At 41.1% G+C, this 21,702-nt stretch overlaps 1 protein-coding gene across 1 annotated transcript in view; it reads right to left on the bottom strand.

Annotated features, from left to right (window-relative positions):
• PLD1 (phospholipase D1) overlaps positions 1-17,131 on the bottom strand; it is a 192,328-nt gene extending 175,197 nt beyond the window's left edge. The window contains exon 1 of the mRNA XM_069472929.1: positions 17,047-17,131. The gene's annotated coding sequence lies outside the window, so the exon portion shown is untranslated. The remainder of the gene's footprint in view (positions 1-17,046) is intronic.
• Positions 17,132-21,702: the final 4,571 nt, after the last annotated feature.

Below are 21,702 nucleotides of genomic sequence, written 5' to 3'. Positions count from 1 at the left end.
CAGACATTTTATCATCACAAGAAGAAGAAGGAGGATGAATACAGTACAAAAAGATATTTTGAGATTGAGAGAGAACACATTCACAAAACTTTTATTATGGTATATTGTTATAATTGCTCTATTTTATTATTAGTTATTGTTAATCTCTTATTGTAACTAATTGATAAAATTTATCACAGTTTGTATGTAAATGAAAAACCATGTGCATATAGGGTTCGGTACTATTGAGGTTTCAGGCAGCTCCTGGGGGTCCTGGAATGCATCCCCCTTGGATAAGAAAGGACTACTGTATGTGGAAATACTGTATAATGTTATGCTATTGCACACCTCTTCCCAATTTCCCGAAACCTGAAATTGTCCATGATGGGAGTATTTTCACGCTGAAATTGGGAAACACTATAAATCACAGGTTGATATCTGTTTCATTGATTGTCTAGGCTTAAGAAAGTGATGGATAAAATGTTAATAAAATGTATGGTCCTTGCAGTAGTTACACTGAACAAAACAAAACCAAAAAAATTGAGACATTCTTCTAGTATTAAAATAGCTATCCAATTCATAAAGAAGATGTTTAATGAACAAGTAAAATTCTGGGATACACATTTTTTGCTTCACTTTCATCTTAGACAATAATGTAAAAGGAAAACATCAATACCCTCTTTCATTAATGGCAACCATAGGTTGGCTATGGATGTAAGAGTTCAGCAAAAACTAACAGAAACCTGTCAGAATCAATTAGCTATGTGGACTTTATGATAAAGAGTATTGTATATTTTATTATTATTTGTAAATTGTGTGCTACACATTTTTTATATCAGTAAAATTTATAATAGATATATGTATACATGTACACACACACACACACACACACACACACTTTTCTGGTTGTTAAACACCTACCAGCAACCATTATATAACGGATTAGGTGTTCCTTTGTTTAAAATCTCTCAATAGTTCCCTGTATTGGCCTTCTTTTATGCAAAGCTTCAAACTCTCTCAAGCTCACCTCTTATTTCTGCATTGCTACAGCAGCCAGTTCCATGAATAATCCAGTCAGCTTCACACAAGTGCAACCTGACAGGGCCTCTCTCCCTTAGACTCCTCTGTTGCTGCTTCATGTGTCACCCATGGGAACCCACCTGTCAGTCAGACAGGTGCAACCCAGAAGTGGGGCCACCTTTAATCAGTGGGAGATAAGAAACATGTATGAAAGCTTCTCTCTTTTTTCTCTAGGTGACCTATGCTGACATGGATTTCATAAAACTTCTCAGACAACCCTTGGAATCAAGCAATCGGTTGCCTATAGCAATGGCCACCTCAACGATGCCTTCTTTGCTTTGCCTCCTTCCCTCTAACTCTCCCTGGTCTTTCACCCCGGCTCCCTGGATGGTATTCCCAGTTACACCACCTGGCACAAGTCTCTGCACAAGACACTCCCTATCACCGTAAGATAGGATCCAAGTTCCTTAACTTACATAGACAGCCCTCTGAAACAAGGCCTCTCCTGCTTAATTTCCTAGCTTATCACACTTGGTCACAAAGAACACACATCCCCCTAACCACCTCTGATGCTTTGCTCATGCTGTTCCCTCTGCTTGGAATTCTTCCCAAAAGTATATTCAGCGAGTTCTAAAAATCTGTACTTTACTACAACTTCAATCTCACAAAGGAGGAAACTGAGGACCAGAGTAGAAGGGCCTGGCCCAAGGTTTTCAATGGCTAAATTAGGAAAGAGCTGAACACTATCCTACTTTTTATGGGCTTCTGATTCTGGTCCCCAAAGTGTCCATGAATATCTCTGTTCTAGTCCTGAGAGTCTACTGAATTAAACATGATTCCTCTTTCTACCTCCCAGGATACATGGACTTTCATTTCCCTTCAAACTATTACTCTTTATTGTCGGAGACATTTTGTCTTTCTCTAAAGAACAGATAGTAATTTACTTTTACTCAATGATTCAATCCAATTCCTCAAACATTAGCTGGCCACTTTTTACAAGTATTTATGATGAGTACAATGAGAAAGACAAAAATGAGTAGGATATGTTCCTTGCCTCAAAGGAGTTTATAATCCAGTGGGAAAGACAGGATTCTGTACAAATATCTCTATACATGGTATGATTATTATGATGTAAGAAACAGCCAAAGAGGTGTTTAAAATATCTGCTATACTTATTTAAAATATATACTTAGAACACATATCCAAAAAATGTTGATATTCTTAGTACATAAAATGGGAGGAAGAGTAAGTCAATACACTAAGAAAACCATAAGCAAAATGAAGAGCTCAAAAAGAAGGCTATTTGCAGATGTAAATATTTCAGAGCTTATGATTAACAAGGATCAACCAATCAACAGATTTATGAGTGCCTGTTATATATAAGCCATTGACTTTTTTACAACTATGTAATATTTCAGACAACCAACAACCCTCAAACCATTGATTACAATCACACAAACAGAAACATTTAAGAGCATCTAGTGTCCAGTCTCCTCCTAAAGAAACCAAGGCCCCAGGAGGTTTGTTTTCTTATCCAACCCATTTCCCCCGAGGGATCCGGCCACCACCACCACTCTTCCCCAACAACTCAGATTCTAAATCCTCAATCCTCCTTTACTCTTCCTTCTCCCTCACTCCCAGGAACCAATCAACTACCAAATCTGTGGCTTCTGCTGCAGATGCATCATACAACTGTAACTTCCCACCTCCACGCTCTTCTTCAGCCCACCCCTGCTTCTGGGTTGAGCTGCCCCAGTAATTCCTAAGTGGTTCTTCTGAAATCATTCGCTCCCTTCCCACACCATTCACCACAAAGCCAGGGCTGCCCTTCTTAAGCATAGCTCTGATCGTTCTTCCCTTGCTGCCAAGTCCAAAACCCAATAACGTGTTAGTTTAACTTTCCAGCTCTCTCTTTCTCAAATCTGTTCCTGATTGTTCCTTATTCCCTGCCAACATTACACTCCCCTATGCTAGACACACCCCCACTCCCACAGGCCTTCTACACGCTCCCTCCCAGCAGGAGACTGCATCCCCTAAATGCCCCACCTGTCAAGGTTTTATCCACTCCTCAAGATCCCACTTAACCTCTCCCTCTTCCATCAGGCCTTCTCCGATCTCCAGTTGTTCATTCATCTTTTGCCCCACTTCTCCACACCCTGTTTCCCACTGCATGATACTTATTTCACAGCATTTAATCTTTGAATTGTGTTTCCTGATGTGTCAGCTAAGCCATCAGATCAGTGGTTCTCAAATTGTAGTCCCCAAACCAGCAGCATCAGCATTATCTGGAAGCCAGTTAGAAATGCGAATTCTCTGCCCAGCCCAGACCTACTGAATTAGAAGCTCCAGGGTGAGGCCCAGCACTCTGTACTGATGAGCCCTCCAGGCGTTCCTGGTGCACAGTGGAGTGTGAGAACCACTGCACTAGACTGTAAATCTCCGGAGAGCAGTGACCAGTATTAAAGTTAATTCATCTCCAGCTCCAGAGGCAGGCCCTGAAACAGACAAGAGCACTGGTGGAATTTCCTGAAATAAATTGCCCAGGGTCACGCTAAGTTAGTTGCAGAGCCAAACCGGAACTTGGGTTACCCGGACGACCAGACTACGGTTCTTTTCAGCATGTCCACAGTTTCTAATAGTGAATTCAAACTATTTGAATATATGCATAAACAGCTATCTGGAATAGAAAATTCATTTAAATTACCTTATAATGGCAGATTATACAATTAACAAATCAGGTCATTTTCAACCCATGACTTCAAAAGGATGAATTGGTTGAGCTGGCTGAAAAGATTTACTAAGAGATGCCCTTTTTGTCTAAAAGGAGAGACCCTAGAGGAACTGAAGATTGATTAGCCACTGAATTTTGTGTTCAAACTTCTCACAGGATTCAATAAAACAGTAAATTATGCTCCCAGGATGGTTTCAGAGGCAAACTTAGAAGGTCATCTTTTTAAAAATATACTATACCATATTATGGACATCTTTCTTTTGAATGCATATTTGTTAAGTAGCAGCTTTTGACCAAAGTATACGCAAATATATTAATAATGTGAAAAAAGCTGGCATGTACCGATGTGAATAAGATTTTTAAATTTATCACTTATTTATATTGGGCTTCCTATTTAAAACTGACTAAAGTTGGCTAAATTTTTTGAGAGTTTTTTTCTTTTTTCTTCAATCTTTAGAATTTGTAAGAGGCTTATAACTTGCTAAGTACCATTTTCCCTTATAAGTTTCATGATGGCTGTCATGTGACAATAATTTCCAAACTCATTTTCCTGTGACTCATTTGTAAAACGATAGATAAAGATTAGTATCACTGACCCTTGAAATGTGAAATCTAAAGAAGCTTTAAAGGGAAGGAAAAAGTTCTTAGGCCACTGAATCCAGGTAAAACTCACTCATAATTAAGAAAGATTGTGCTACCGTACAATCAGCAATGCTAGGAAAGAGGGCTGGACAGGATCAAAAAAGACTGATTAAAATGCTGTGGGATGCAATACAGAGCTAAATGATGAGGGAGTGCTCAGTGAATTACAATCACCTTTCTTTACTAAAGTAATTCTAAACCCATTTTTACAGCCTTGAGCAATGGATCTAGAGACCTTTCTACCCTGGGGCTGTGACAACTCACTTGCTCCACATCAGCTCTGGGCTGTAGCCAAGAGGACCACAAAGCCATAGGAAGGCCAGGCCTTATCTGCAGCAATGTTCTCGCTCCCCAATCCCAGGCCCAGCTTGGTCGTGTACCACGACAAAGAAGTTAAACTATATTCATAGTTTCTAGTCATTCCTACTCATTGAACACATGGTCAATTTTAAATTATAGACAAATTTCACAGACTCCTGAGTCCTTGGCCCTAGTAAATCAGGCTGTAAGTAAACCTTTGCTGTATAGAAGTTATAATATGAAGGGCCTATTACTTAGTGAATAAACAAATAAACTGAGAAATAAATTCTAGATGGAATCAGGAGACACTTTCAATATGGGCATTTGGTTTGACACAGGAAAGAGAAAAAGAATGAGAAGTGACTTTTGCTTTGGTTGTGTTGAAATAATTCTAATTACAGTCAATTATGTGAAGTGCTTATCCTTTATGTTTAACTTGTGCTTAATTACCACGAATTACAACAGTGACTCTCAACATGTTCTAAATTAACACTGTTATCCAGGCCGGGCGCGGTGGCTCACTCCTGTAATCCTAGCACTCTGGGAGGCCGAGGTGGGCGGATCGTTTGAGCTCAGGAGTTCGAGACCAGCCTGAGCAAGAGCGAGACCCCACCTCTACTAAAAATAGAAAGAAATTATATGGACAGCTAAAAATATATATAGAAAAAATTAGCTGGGCATGGTGGCGCATGCCTGTAGTCCCAGCTACTCGGGAGGCTGAGACAGGAGGATCGCTTGAGCTCAGGAGTTTGAGGTTGCTGTGAGCTAGGCTGACGCCACGGCACTCACTCTAGCCTGGGCAACAGAGTGAGACTCTGTCTCAAAAAAAAAAAAAAAAAACAAAAAAAAAAAAAACACTGTTATCCTTTATTTGATCACAACAGAAAACTCTTCAGGTCTGTCCAACTAGAACCCAAGGCCAAGCTCTGGGCATGTTACCTGACCCTCTCCAGACCTGACCCACACCCAGGCCCAAGTGAACTTGGCCATGCTGGGATGGGCCTCACACTCTTTATTAGGAGGATGGAGTCTTCAGTGAGGCATTGGAGCACAAAGGCTGCATGGGTAGCCCACCACACAGTAAGCCACTGACCAACACCTGATTCGTGAGCATCTTTCTGGCCTCTTTGGCCATATTATCTGTTCTCAGAGTAAAATTGCCCACAATTTTCCTTTTTTAAAAAAAGGGACTTGCCTGCAACTACGCTTTCTGAAGTCTTTCTGTGTTTGTTCATTTTGGTTTTTTGAACAAAATTAATGAAATACAAAAGAAAATCTATAATATTAAGAGAAGTAAAGAATGAAATCTTTTTATGACATTTTCCTTATATTTTAAGCCAGGCCAATAAGCATTTAAGGATGTACTATATGTTACACTTTTAGATGCTTTAAAAAGAGTTGAAACATAAGTCTGCATAAAGTTTATTTAATTGTATTCTTTAGTAGAAAAAAAATTCCACAAAATAAATTTGTTTTACAAAACTGAAAGCATGGAATGCTGACTTGGGGGCTCCTGTAGCAAGTCTATCATTCTTTCAGCAGTAAGAAAAAGTAGAATACATTGAGTAGCATTTTCAAAGTTTCTGCATATTTAAAGAAAATCTGAAAAAAAGACCAAAAATTATTTCTAAGCCCTGTATGTTATTAAACTTCCTAAGAGGTTTTGGGAAGACAAATAACTATAAGTCTCTCTATAGGTGATCCCAGAAATAATTTAAAGTACTGAATGCAAGCTTAGAATGCAATAGAGGAAAAAATGCCTTTAGATTTCTGCTTCAAAAAACAAATACCTACATTTTAACTTGACACCTGCAAAAAATAAAATAAAAATGTAAAGTCTAAATGGTAATTTGCTTTTTATTGTCCCCAATGAATAAGTAAATAATAGGATATTTAAAGCAAAAAAGGGAAAAAAGTAGCAAAAGAAAAATACATAGAATAATAGTTTTCTAACATTTTTAAACAGCAAAATTTTTTGTTCAAATAAAAATCCTTAAAAAGCCAAATATAAATGAATAAAATGATACTGTATTACAACCTAAAGTATAAGATAAATATCCATGAATCCACACTGATATAAATAAGTAATTGAATTAATATATAAATGAATAGATAAACCTTTCATGCAGAAGAATTCCAAATAATTTGTGTAACTACTCTTCCCTCTAGGAGGTGGAGTAGAACTACCCATTTCAAAAGTGTGGGCTGTGCATAGTGACTTCCTTCCAAAGAGTACAGTGTTGAGAGGCCAGGGTGCACCGGGAAGTAACTTCACAACAGAAGAAAATAATAAACTAACTCAGTCAGATGATCAAGGTCAACATTATCAGTGAGAAGTCATGTTGACATTATGTATGTGCCCTTGATATGATGTGAAAACAGTATTTTACCTCTGTGAACTTCCTTCTCAAACCTATAATCCCAATCTAGTTATGAGGAAAACATTATAAAAATCTCAGTTGAGGGACATTCTACAAAATACCTAGCCACTACTCCTCAAAACTGGTCATCAAAAACAAAGAATGGCTGAGAAACCACAATAACAAGAGGAGCCCGAGAAGACGTGACTACTAAATGCAGTGTGGTATCCTGGATAAGATACTGTAATAGGACGTGGACATTTGAGGAAAACTAAGGAAATCTGAATACAGTATGGATTTTAGTTAACAGTACATCAATATTTGTTTATTAATTGTAACAAATGTACCATATAGCAATGTAAGATGTTAATAGAGGAAACCGTGTACCCCTTGGGAACTCTCTGTACTATCTTGCCAACTTTTCTGTAAAACTAAAATAGATAATTTTTAAAATTCAAATATATAATGGATTTTTTTAATGAGATGTTCTGATTCAATGTGGAGTTTAGAGATGCTCCAGAATTCCACTTTCTACGTCCCTGGCCCCAATCCCTACTCCAATCCTAGCCCACCTCCTCTTAATCTGTTCAGGCTACTACAACAAAATTCCACTGACTGTGTGGTTTATAAACAACAGACATTCATTTATCACAGTTCTAGAGTCTGGGAAGTCCTCCATTAACGTGCCGACAGATTTGGTGTCTGGTAAGAACCCACTTCCTACATGGCTGTCTTTTTGCTGTAACCTCACATGGTGGAAAGAGCCAGGAGTCTCTGTCCAGCCTGTTTTATTAATATAAGGGCACTAATTCCATCCATGAGGGCAGAGCCAGCATGGCCCAATCACCTCCCAAAGGCCTCACCTCCTAATACCATCACGTTGGGAGTGAGAATTTCAACATATGAATTTGGGAGGGACAAAACATTCAGAACATAGCACTGCCCCTGAAACAGAGCACTTTGAAAATCACTACCAAGGAAAACTCTTAATAGAGCATACTATCATTACAAAATACCAGCCCATTTCAGGTGGCCGAGCGGGATTCTGCTGTACAGTTCAGTCCTGCCTTTGGATGACTGCACTAGATTTTAAGTAGCTGGAACCACATCTTAGACTCACTAGCACATGCTGAACACCCTAATGGCACCAAAAACCTCTGTGCTGAATCCAATTCTGCAACACCAGCATGAGCAGGGACAATATATTGCACAAATACATGATGAAGCCTCTCAGTGCCAACCTTACTGACCTTGTTGGCAAGAGATGTACAAAAATTACTTTACCATTAGTCAAATCTACCCCATGTCTTCTAGTGAGATCAGACAGGAAAAACGTCTCCAACATGCATTTCTGACCTCCTGATGCCTTACAAAGTAATTCACTCTCCTCAAGCCCCCAATACCCCGCCAAAAACCACCTTTGGTAGAACTCAAAAAAGGGAGGAAGCAGGAGTTTCCCCAAATCAATCATGTTTATTTTATATTACTTTTATATTTGATCAATCCATTCTATCCCAGATTATTCACTCACATAACAAATAGGTGCAACTAAAACAAGTCCTGATAAGCTCCCTCAAAATAAAAGGTGGCATTCACATAGGAATCTACAGATTTTATTTCTTGTCAGTTGACAGCAATACTCATTCCAAAGTACAGTAATATCTCAGCAATGAATCACCGTCATAAACACACTAACATCTGTGAGATTAGAAAAGAACAATTAGAAAAACAGATGAATCGCTTGAGAACCCAGGGTTCACACTAATATCATACACTTATATAGTGATTTGGAGAGGCATGCATTTAACAAGTAGTTAGTGAGCACCTGCAAGGTATCAGGCAAGTTCTCGCTCTCGTGAAGCATATCTTCTCGTGTAGAAAACTCGATAAAGAAAATAAGACAGGAAGAAGAATTGTAGATCACTGTAGTAAGTGCTGGCATGAAAATACCCCTAGGTGACAGGCTGGGACAGGATGAGGCAGCAGGCAGAGTAATGTGGACTGTGAGGGGAGGCAGATTTCAATGATCAGGGAAAACCTTTCCAAGGAGATAACACTTCACCACTTTGTCATTGATCCAAATGACAAAGAGAAAAAAAAAAAAAAAAGCAAGCCATGCAAAAACTTAAGAGAAGGGTACTCCAGGCAAAGGGAGCAGTACGAAGCAAAGGCCCTAAGATGGAAGGAGCTTGGTGTGCTCCCGAAACAGAACTGTCCTGACAATCCCTGGAGATGGGCAACCGTAGTTCAGAAAGATGAGAACCGAGTTGTATCAAGGTCATGCAGATGCTAAAATGGAAATAAAACCTAGCACATCTGACTCTCCGCTAGTCTCCATAGGTAGGAATCTAGGCTCCAAAAGAACTGAGCACAGGGAATCAGGCCCTGGGATGAATGACAGGCTAATGGGGCAAAGAGCAGCCTCTGAATACCAAATTTTACAGGGTCAGAATTTGAGTCCAAGCATAAACATCAAGGCTACTATGCAATGTGACCAGGTTCCAGCAGCCCAGGTGACCTGATGCTGAGCAAGATACACAGGTGCCAGGGCTGGGCTGCAAGAGCCCATGGGAGGGACCAAGCTGGAAAATGGAGTGATCATCAAAATCCCAAGAGAGCTTACAAAACACTACTTTGAGTTTCATCCCCCAAGAAGCCTCATTTAATAGGTATGTAGTGGAACCTGGGAATCTGTATTTTAATAAGTTCCCAGGTGATTTTATTTAGCCAGACCTTAGAACTACTGTGATGGGGAAGGAGGGACGGCAAGCTCTTTGGGGTGGGGGTGGGGGGAGGAAGACTCCTATCTCTACACAAAGAATAAAATCAAGGATTAAACTGAGTGCAGGTGAGATCTAAAACTTGTGGTCCCAATCATAACTGTACCACCTAATAGGAAAAGAGAGATAAGAACATTGCATAGCTAAATATATTCCTTTCCCCCCAACCACATCCCCAAATTCAGAACTATTGTGACAATTTAAAGAAAAGCATTGGCTACATCTCATCAGTCACAATGGGAAAGAAGGAGAGGGTGGAGAAGCTCCAATGTTCCACATGGGCAAAGCCAGGGTGTGCTGATAAATGCTTAACAACCAGCTAGGAGTGGAGGAGAAGCCTGAACTGTAGTGTTTGCCAATTTCCATGGTGTAAATATTCCCACCATAGCCAATTCCAAGCTACCGACAGGACATCACTAGAAGATCCAGTTTGGGAAGAGATGTGTAGTAGTTTTAGTATCTTCCCCATATAGAAACAATAGTCAAAAATAACAAAAAGAGCCGAGATAGCAGTAAATTTGGTAAAATAGTAAGTGATAGATTTGGGCATTTATTAACTTTGTTTCTAATATAATTTATTTAATGTAAGTTTAAAATCTAAACTTTAGATAATTTAATTTTGAATAACAGTGTGTTTAATGACGAGTTCACAAAATTCCCAAAATGCAAAAATCAGCTCTCAATGTGAGCCAGTTCTAGCACACTGCTGGCAAAAGTTTTAAAAAAACAGTTTGCTGTCTTTCCTTTCCTTTCCCCTTTCTGGGTCTTAGTCGTCTGTTCCCTGTACTAAAGGTATAGCAGGGCCTTCACATCTGCTCCTAGGATCCCAGGGTCTCAGCTGAGGCCAACTGCTGCCAGCAGGTGGGCAGAGAGGGGCGATGAAGGAAGCAGCTGCTTGCTGTGCTGATCTAGGAATCCTCAAGAACAAACTGGAATTTCACAGAAGAGCTCATTCAGAAAAATGGCTCTTAGGGGTAGGAAAGGGCAATAGTAACCACAGTTTTGTTTAATAAAAGTGGAAACTGGTGGTCTAAGGTATTAGCAGTCTACACTCCCATCTGCAATTCATGCACGTATACATTACCCACATCCCTATAGAGCTAACAGTGCCAGGATACCCTCCTCTTATTTAATGTGAAGCTAAAGAATGCAGCGGGAGGAGTGTTTTTCCAACATAGCATGAGCTAGTTCACTCTTAAACCTTGAGAGTACACACTGTAGTCTAAATGCATCTTTTAAATGTACCTCTATATATACACCATTGATAAAGAGTGATGATCATGATTCTCCTATTAAATGCTACGGTGTACTTACGAATTAAGAAAAATCAAATTTTCTGGCTAACATCAAAACACATATCCTGCAAGTGTAACTATTACAGGCATACAGCGCACTGTCTCTGGCTGTAACCAGCTCTGTCTCCAGAAGTCTTCCCACTGCTTCCCTTCACCAGGGTCTCATGGAACTCCATTCACACTCAAGAATTTCTCCCAGACAAAATTAATTTCCCCTTCCTCCGTATTCCCATAGAGCCACATCTTGATACCTACTCTAGCATTAAATCCAGTTTGCTTGATTTTTGTGGGTGTCGCTCCTGCTGGATTTGGGGTGGAGAAGAGAGGGGAGTGAAAGAAGGGACCCTAACATTTGATGTGTCATTTCCATGTTCCAGGCTCTATGCCAAACACTTTACAGGCATTACTTTCTTCAGTCTTTAAACAATCCTGTGAGATAGGTACTACTAATTCATCTCCATTTTGCAGGTGGGGAAACGAAGGCATAGAAGGATTATGTTCCTTGCCATGCAGTGCTAGAGTCCTCAGAACCTGAATGCAAGCTCCCTGGTTGTTAGGCTGAGGCAGTGGTCATTACTCTTCCCAGCGAGGACCTTGCGAGGAGCCCAGCTGACCCTTTACAAGCCTCACAGACTTGGCTTGCTCAGTCCCTGGCCCACCACCCTGCATTTCCAGCCAAGGCGGTAGCAGTTTTGGGGGTGGAACTGCGGTTGGAGTGGAGGTTAGGGTGAGAGCCTTTGCTCCATGTTCCTAGCTTTAAAATGATTACCATTTATGATATCCTTACAGGTAGTTTTTTTCCCTTGGGATAGTAGGATTCTGGCTGTATTTCCAACACATTCCTCCTGCCTTTTAAAAAATATTTTTGACATCACAGTGATGTTAGTACCAAAAATATACTTCATCCCCAAATCCTGTACTCTTGCCTTACCTCAGCTTACCTATTTTTCTTCCAAAGCAGGAATAATGGTGCAACTTTAAAAGCAATATCTAAAATCTCATCTTTAATTTATTTTTTTCTATTCTTAGCCCCTTTGATCAAATTTTCCACTTTTCATACCACCACTGCCACTGCCTCACACATCTGGAATCGTTTTTCTGCTCCAAGCCATAGAACCCCAATCTCAACCCATTGCTACCTTCTCAATCTCTTTATTTTAAAGGACTCCTTCATCAGAACTTGGGTAGGAAACACTGTAGAAAAGGGTCAATGCGTACAGCTGCCAATCCAAAATGCCACAGACTATCCATTCCACATCTATGAATTTATTTTTAAGAATAGTTAAATGGCACAGCATAACAAAAAATAAGTAAAACACTGACCATTAAAAATTCTTTTCCAGAAATACCTATATATTTGAGTAAAATGAATCACACCAACCCCCTTCATCCATGCAATGCACCCTTTCGTTCAGCTCACATCCATTGTGTACTACAATGGACACTAGAGACACAACAATAACAAAACACAGTCTGTGACCTCAAGGACCTTGCCCTCTCCCAGGGAAGACAGATAATAAACAAAACAATTGCCAATCCAGTGATCTCATATCATACTATGTATAAAGTCCTCCCACAAAAAAGTGGCATAAACCAAACCAGACTAGATTGTTATGAAGATCCCAAGCAGGGGCTAAGAGCTCCCTTGTATCTTATTTGCCTTGTTAATTAGCCACAGTTTAAACAACATTAAGATCACTTCAAGATAAACCAAAGGAAAGGCCATTTCCAACTGCTCTTGACACTTTGAAGGCATTGTCCAGAGACACACTGACATTGGGTTTATTACAAAGGACTGACAAAGGTTTTAGCACCTCATCTTCCACACCCGTGGCCCTCTGCCAATGCCTCCGCTCTGCATTTGTTTCTCACCACTCTCCTTTTCCCATGATTATTCCTATTCTCCTTCATCCAAATGTATTTTCTGTAAAAGCTACTTTGAAAACAATCACTGTTAAATTCCAAACACTTATTTTTCTGTTCTTAATATATAGTTCAAAAGTTTATGCCCTGAGAAGTCTCTCGTCCTCCCTCCACCCCTTCTCCTCCCTCCTCCTCCTTCTCTCTCTCTCTCTCTCAACAAAAGAATTGGTTAAACAAAGTTATTTTTATTTTCATGTAGCTTTTGGCTGATTTTCTTTTGTGCGTCAGTGGCTTTCAAAAGGTTCCCAACTCTAGATCCAAAAGGTCAAAAAATGATTGAGTACAGGATAAATATTCCCCTCATCCAAAGGGGTGCCCAGGGTCACAGGGCATTAGCAGTAACTGGGGAAGGAATCCAGGATTCTGGAGCTCTAGGAAGCAAGACATCCTGTGGCCCAGAGTCGCCCAGAACCTGGGCTCTTATTTAGCAGAATTGCTCCAGTGTGGTCATAACAATTATTAAAATATTGAAGTGCTTCCCTCCTGGTTGGCAAATACTGCCCACCCCCTCCCTGATACAGCCCAGGCCTCCCCAGAGCCTCCCAGGATCCCTGGCCCAACCTCTTCCAATCAAGAGTTAAGGCCTGGCCCAACAGAGGGTCTCCAGGACCCTGGCCCAGCTCTCCCACAACTGGACATAACCACGCTCCACCTTAACTTCTTCTTCTGGGAAATAAAGGAATTGAACTGATAGAGTTGAACTTACTGAGTTGCACTCAGCTTGCAATTATGTCAAATTACTTATCCCTAAGAATAAGAACAAAATGGTTATTAAAAAACCTGGAAAAAATTCATGTGTTTGGGGGGATGGAATTCAAAGTTATGTTTTTCTGGACAGACAGCAATGCCAAAACTCTTGGTGCAGGCTGCCTGGGGTGGAAACCCAGTTCTGCCATGGACTAGTTGTGTGATCTCACTGTGCTTCAACTTGCCTCATCTCATCTATACAATGGGCATAATAAGCTTACCTACTTTATGTGTTTTAAGGATAAAATGTGTTCACATTTATAAAATGCTTAGACTAGTGCCCGGCATAAAGTAAGCACCATGTAAGTGTTTATTAAGGAAATAAGTCATTTTATTCTGTCACTGTAATGTTTGTTCAATAAATTTAAAAATTAAGAAAGCTTCAAAACAGAAAGGAAAAAAAAAAAACTGTGACAGTATGAAACACTTACATAACACACACTGTTGTTTAATAACCCAGCACTAAAACATCTGGGATCCAGATTTCACACGCACTGTGAATTTAGGGAAACTAATACATTGGAATGTGTTCCCACTGAAGCATAAGATTCGATTTGTATGATTCCCTTTGTAATCAGAAATGACACAGGCTTATGGGAAATTTAGGTTTACACGTTCCTCATTTTAACCCTGCAACAACTTCTAACCACACCCTAGCAAATAAATTTTATTTTGTGTTGCAAAGACTTAAAGGATCATAAACATAAAACCAGGCCTTGCACAGCTACAGCTTTTCTTGTGAACACAATGACTCAGCCTAACTGCAAGTTTAAAGAGCCATATCTTAAGTGCAGGGTCCTCTAGCATCAGTCTCCAGGAAACACTTGTGATGGACAAGAAATTGCTACAACCAGCAGCTAGCTTGATCAAAACTGCTTTTAATTACTAAAAAGGCACAACCACGACCTGAGCACAAGCATAATTTATAATAAATAGGTACTACTGTATGCTAAAGGAGACAAAACTATTGTATTTGTCTGTTGGCTATTCAGGGAAGGAAATGATAAACAGCAATAACTCCCTTACCTGTTCCTTCCTCTTGATAGCTAAACCTCACAATACCCTTACACACAAATTTAAATAGCTCACAAGCTCATCCTCAAATAGTACTACATTAGACCTTTCTTCATGGAGATAAGATTTACAGAACCGTCTGGCTATGGCTTTTTACCTCTCCTCTTTAAAAGTGCATTTCTCTAAAGCTATGGAAAAGGAACTCACACCTTGCTTAGTGAGAAAACTAAAGCCTACAACTCAATCATTATCATTAAAATGTTATTAAGGCCGGGGCGCGGTGGCTCACGCCTGTAATCCTAGCACTCTGGGAGGCCGAGGTGGGTGGATTGCTCGAGGTCGGGAGTTCGAGATCAGCCTGAACAAGAGCGAAACCCCGTCTCTACTAAAAAAATAGAAAGAAATTATCTGGCCAACTAAAATATACATAGAAAAAATTAGCCGGGCATGGTGGCGCATGCCTGTAGTCCCAGCTACTCGGGAGGCTGAGGCAGTAGGATCACTTAAGCCCAGGAGTTTGAGGTTGCTGTGAGCTAGGCTGACGCCACGCACTCACTTTAGCCAGGGCGACAAAGCGACACTCTGTCTCAAAAAAAAAAAAAATGTTATTAAAACCCTGTAAGAAAGATGGAAAGAATTTCGTGGCTGGACGGTGGTGATGGTAGGACAATGATGTGAATGTATTTAATGCTGCTACATATACACTGAAAAATGGCTAGGATGGTAAATTTTATGTTGTGTGTATTTTATCACAATAAAAGTGAAATAAACTTTTTATAAAATCTTGTAAGAGTTAAAGGTAAATGAATTTTATGACTATAATTTTTAATTAAGAAACGCACACTAAGTAATCAGACAACTTCCAAGAAGCAGGGTTCTCCACTACCTAGCTATAAATGAAGCAACAAACCTAAATAAGCGTTGTACAGCACTTACCATGGTACGTACATATTCCAACATCAGAGACAAATATGGTAAAGACACTTTTTCCTCAAAGCCTTAGTACTCGCACTTTTTATATGGATTATTAATTGTACTGGTTCTTGAAAAAACAGACTGAGAGCTTATACAATTAGTTAAAAAGTCCCCAAACAACACTTAAAGGCTGTGTACAAATTCACTTGTATCTATGTCACAAAACATTTAATACTGAAAGAGATTCTAACTCAAATAGGCAGTGTGTAAATGTGGTGTTTGTTAACAGTTCAAACCGCGGATTCTTTTCATTCAAGTTTTCTTTGCACTACCATTAATTAACCCATTTAACATACTTCAAAGGTCTCTGGGTACCTAGTCTCCCAGAGGCCCTCGGAGGTCCACAAAGGGTTATCTTAAATGAAACTGGCAGGCCTGGCTGATAAATTTAACAGAATTCCCCATTCTGAGTAGAGACCTAGGGATGATCAAAGGCAGAAAGTGTTGCGGTCCTTAAGAATCTATTTGCATTTAGAGCTCCATAGAGGAAGTAAAGAAGGCAATAATCCCAGATTAGGAGGAGGAGCAAACGTAGGCGTGGCAGTAGCTCAGCACTGAGTCTAAAAGGGCGGTTCTGAAGGGCATCACAAAGTCTTGCGGGAGGGTCGGAGGACCGCACTCCTGGAGTTGAGACCTAGGTCCCAAATACCTTGAACCGGAGTGAGAAGAACAAGTGCCTTAACACACGCCCCGCTCCTAGCCCCCGGGCCCTCTCGCCCCACCTCGGCGTCATCCTATCACCTCGCGGGTGCCTGGGCTAGCAGCTGTGTGGCCACACGCCCAGGACAGTGCTCTGGCCGGCTGGGCTCTACGCCCTGGAACACAGCACTTCCTGGTTGGTACGGGATGCCGGTCCCATCGCGCCCGCCATCCCAGTCATCTACAGCGCACGTGAACTAAGGGCGCGCGAGGTGACCTGGGGGCACCAGACACACTGCACTGGGGGCCCGCAGCAGCGGGGTGCGAGGGTGCACCCTGCAGAGGACGCCCCCAACCTCCGCCTAGAGCCGGCGCAGCTCTGCGCTCCGGGTAGCCGCCCTCGGCAAAAGTGCGCGCCCAAGTTGTCTGCATTGACTGCAGGAATTGGCCCGAAGGCGAGCACAGGAGGCCCCCGGGGAACGCCAGGGAAGCCGCCGCCGACGCAGCTGCTAAAGTCCCGTCCAAACTGGGCGGGGAGCGGCCAGCTGCCCGGGGCTGGCGGGAGGAGGGACCGAGGGCGAGAGCCGCGGAAACCCGGCCCCTGCGGCAGCTCGGTGAGCCCGGCTCCGCGCGGCTCCTACCTGCAGGGCAAGGGGGGCGCTAGCACCTGAGCGATCGTGGCGGGCTCTCGGGGCTCGGGCGCAGCTGGCACAGCTGGAGGCTCAGGAGGAGGAAGGGAGGGAGAGCCGGAGGGGGACTCCGCGCCGCGCGGCTGCCTGGAACTCGCCGCCCGGATTCGTCCTGGCTTGGCAGGGGTGGGGCGAGGCGGTGCCCGGTCCCGGGGCGTCGCGGCGCAGGCCGGCCGCCCCGCCGTGCAGGACTCTGCGGCGGGCCTCTCCTGGCCCCGGTTTCTTATTCTCTCTTTCAATACTCAACCGCACCAACCCAGGGAATGTTCGCTAGCATTATCATTATTCAGTATTCTGGAGCCGCCAAGTGCCCAGGCACCATTCTAGGAACTTTGCCTGTAGTATCTAATTCTCGGCTACTGCAGGTAGTGGCCGCGACTGGGCCAATTTACAAGGAAGGAAACAGCAAATCAAAAGGTAAAATAACTTGCCTGAGGTGATATAATTAAAAAATAGAAGCACTGTTGACGTCATCTATAAGCCTTCTTGCACCTCCCTAAAGTAGTTTTATTATGAATTTACAGGTAAGGAAACGGAGGCTCAGAATAGTGAGGTAACCAGCCTAAGGTCACAAGCTTAAATCGAAGGAGACGGGAATTTGTGTCTTGATGTCTCTAAAATTAAGTATAAGTCAGAAATCTTGTATAAAATGGTAAATTGGGAGTAAAACATGGAAAATTCTCATTCCACCCATGGAACTGTCCAAACAGCAATTTTGCCATTTTTAGTCCACTTAGAATAAAGTCTTAAGAAAAAGAGAACTAGTTGTCATGTGGCTTGAATAGCAGCCTTTTTGGAATATAATTTTGAATAGAGGCCAATTTCAACCTCATTACACAATATTGCATCCTGCCGAAGCCAAAGGAAGCAATAGCCTCCCCATACACCAAACTGCCAATAACGTCAGCCACTTTAAAGCATTTAGTGGATATTACACAGCCGAGACTGACCGTGTTACATAATGTCTTACGGCACACATGGCATTACATGAAATGAAAAATATAATATTCCAGCCCCAAATAGGGGAGGGGGTGAAATTATAGTCTGGAACTCAGTTTTCCTGTAACCTATAGTTGCTCAGCCCTCCCTAGACTGCATTTTTCTCTCTTGAGCACATCTTTTCCTAATGGTAGAAGAGTCACACAGCCATCACTCTTTCCTTGTTGACAGAAATGATTGATGTCTTTTGAATCCTATCATACTGACAGATTTTTACAATTAAACACATGGCCCTCTGAGCAAACAGAGTATTGCCTAAGAGGAGTTTGGCAAGTTTAAGACAAGCATGTTACAGAATGGCTGAATACTCTCTTTCCTCTCCTCTTTCTCAAGTTTTATTAGTCACAGATGATTTGATAAGTATTATGCGCACAAGTAACTGCACTCTTACAAGCTTGCCTTTAGAAATCATAACGCTTTGGGTTGAGAAGCAGCAGGCTATAAAATTGCATCCCTAATTCTTGAGTGTCATTATTAAAACATTTGGCGCTAGCCTGAAACAATAGATCTTTCTATTAACTATAGTTAGAAATAAAATTATTTAAGTGCCCTCACAATAACTGAATATCTGCTTACCTGAGACAGAGAAATAAAATAGAAAAATACCATATGGTGTTTAGAGATAAATTTAAGGTATGGACTGCCAAACGTTAAGTTTTAGAAATAGGATAACTTTGTGTATAATATTTCTACTTTCCTGAGAGATTTTGTGATTTTTTTTTAAATTTTTCATATCTTCAGAGATGTCGAGAAAAAATAACTAAGAGGTTCTGCTATATATTCATCTCAATATTCATTTGACTTTTTTTTTTTTTATCAAAGTGGTATTCTAAATCCTTTTAAATTTTATCTTTTCTTCTGGGTGTAAAGTAATATATGTTCTTTTAATGGTTTTTAAATTTAGATTTTACAAAAATACAAAGCTTTAGAGGGCACACAAAAAAAATCTAAGTAAAATCACCTCTGATTCCCACATATTTCCTTTTTTTTTCCCTATGTATCAAGGGTTGTTACAAAATTAACACTGCTATACAGATAGTTTAAAATCCTGCTTATCTCACTGAATATTTATAAATTGAGTATTTTTTACCATCATTAAAATTTCCTTTAAAATATAAATTTTAATGGTTGAAGAATATTACAATCATTTATCTATTGATGGCTTTCAGGATATTTCCCGACCTTTTTTGCAGTTTACATATTATGCTGGAATGAATACTGTGGATATGTCATCTTTGTTGAGATCTCTAAATTCTTAGGATAGATTCCTAAAAGTAGCAATACTGGATCAACATTTATAAACATTTTTAAGGCTCTGTGTGATGCTGCAAAAATACCTTCCAGTATTAAGTGTTGCATTTTTTATAACTTGAAAATGTCAAGGATCAAAATCATATCTTATTCAGCATTTCTCTGATAATTAGTAAAGCTGAGTATTATTTTTTCATTGATTATTTATACCATTTACTGAGAATGATCTATTTATGTCCATTGCGCTTTTTTTTCTTATGGCAAATTATTACTCTTTTTGTTAAATTTGCAATAATGCTTTCAACAGAAATAGCACTATTCTATAAAATTTACATATCAATGGTGCTCCACCAGATTTCCCTTATGGTACATTTTATATGTACACTGCCATCCAGGTCACCTAGGTTATTTTGGGATACCAGTATATATCATCTTTTTTGACAGTTCTATTTTCTTATAGAAAATTATCTTTCCCCAAATGGGCACAGTCCTGGCAAGAGGCAATTTTGGGCAGCAACTTCTAATACAAAGGGCGGATCGTTCCTCTATGTTCTCACTACCATCCCATTCACCCCAGGGGCCAGGTGGACTGAATCTCCAGGAGCGAGGGAGCTGGTGATGTTTGGGGTTGGGCTCACTGAGCACAGACAGGCAGTCCCAGAACAGCTTTGCCCTAACCAGGATGACCAGCCAGAGACTTGGCTGCTTCCTGATTTTTTAGAAATTCTTTTGGCACTTACATGGTTCCTGCTGTTCGCCTGCCTTGCCTTGATTCTGTGAGCCCCTGGCGCCCTTTTCCTTCAGAAAGTGAGAGTCTGCACTCATTGTTTGTCCTCAATAACCCTCACTGACATAACGGGCATGACTCCTGTGTCCTTAGTCCACCTGACAGTCCCCTGATGAGCAGCCATTCATTTCATTCATTCATTCACAAACATCTAATTATTAATGTTAATTAATGAACCACTGCACACGTTTCTCTGGAGACAGGAAGTATAGAGCAAGATATTTTATCCTCAGTCACCTGCTGATGTAAGTCACTTCAGCCACCATAACGGGGGCAGAGTGAAAGATGAGGGCAGTGTAGTTAGTGAGGCTCGAAATTAAACAAACAAACAAACAAAAGGGACAGTGGCTAAGACCAGAAAGGATGAGAAACAGAGTGGATATTGCAAAGTGTACAGAAGTATTGTGTCTCTGTATCTTCATTTTAGCTTCCTGTGGACCATTCAAATGTTTCACCATTGCTCCCAGCAACGGTCATCTTGTGGGCTGTCCACCATGTGACTAAAAAGGGCCCGCACTGACGCCTACAGCCCCAGCTTCAACAGAGAGGAGTCTTCTCATCACCCATGACCAGTCTCTGTGAAGCTTTTTCATATCCAACAAGCCCAAGGAGACTCAACTGCTCCTATCAAATGACATTTAAAGTATCTCTAGGCCGGGCGCGGTGGCTCACGCCTGTAATCCTAGCACTCTGGGAGGCCGAGGTGGGCGGATCGTTTGAGCTCAGGAGTTCGAGACCAGCCTGAGCAAGAGCGAGACCCCACCTCTACTAAAAATAGAAAGAAATTATATGGACAGCTAAAAATATATATAGAAAAAATTAGCCGGGCATGGTGGCGCCTGCCTGTAGTCCCAGCTACTCGGGAGGCTGAGACAGGAGGATCGCTTGAGCTCAGGAGTTTGAGGTTGCTGTGAGCTAGGCTGACGCCACGGCACTCACTCTAGCCTGGGCAACAGAGTGAGACTCTGTCTCAAAAAAAAAAAAAAAAAAAAAAAGTATCTCTGTATTTTCAATGTTTACATACCTTTTAGAATTGTGTTCATTTTCATGGATTTGCACATTTGCATAAACTAGCATAATGACTAAGCAAGCAAACATGCAAAAAGACATTTAAAAATGAATACTTGTTCAGGCCGGGCGTAGTGGCTCATGCCTGTAATCCTAGAACTCTGGGAGGCCAAGGCGGGTGGATCATTTGAGCTCAGGAGTTCGAGACCAGCCTGAGCAAGAGCGAGATCCCGCCTCTACTAAAAAATAGAAAGAAATTATCTGGACAACTAAAAATATATAGAAAAAATTAGCCGGGCATGGTGGCGCATGCCTGTAGTCCCAGCTACTCTGGAAACTGAGGCAGTAGGATTGCTTGAGCCCGGGAGTTTGAGGTTGCTGTGAGCTAGGCTGATGCCATGGCACTCTAGCCTGGGCAACAGAGTGAGACTCTGTCTAAAAAAAAAAAAAAAAAAAATGAATACTTGTTCAGAATAATACAATCATATGCCAGTTGGTTGCTACAATTCTATTAAAATAACTACAAAAGCAACTGAATTCAGTTTCCAAAACAATCCATAAAC

Source organism: Eulemur rufifrons, chromosome 7 (genome assembly GCF_041146395.1).
Source record: "Eulemur rufifrons isolate Redbay chromosome 7, OSU_ERuf_1, whole genome shotgun sequence".
Taxonomy (NCBI): Eukaryota; Metazoa; Chordata; class Mammalia; order Primates; family Lemuridae; genus Eulemur; species Eulemur rufifrons.
The sequence above is the reverse complement of the archived record's forward strand: the minus strand, read 5'-3'. Positions and strand labels throughout refer to the sequence as shown.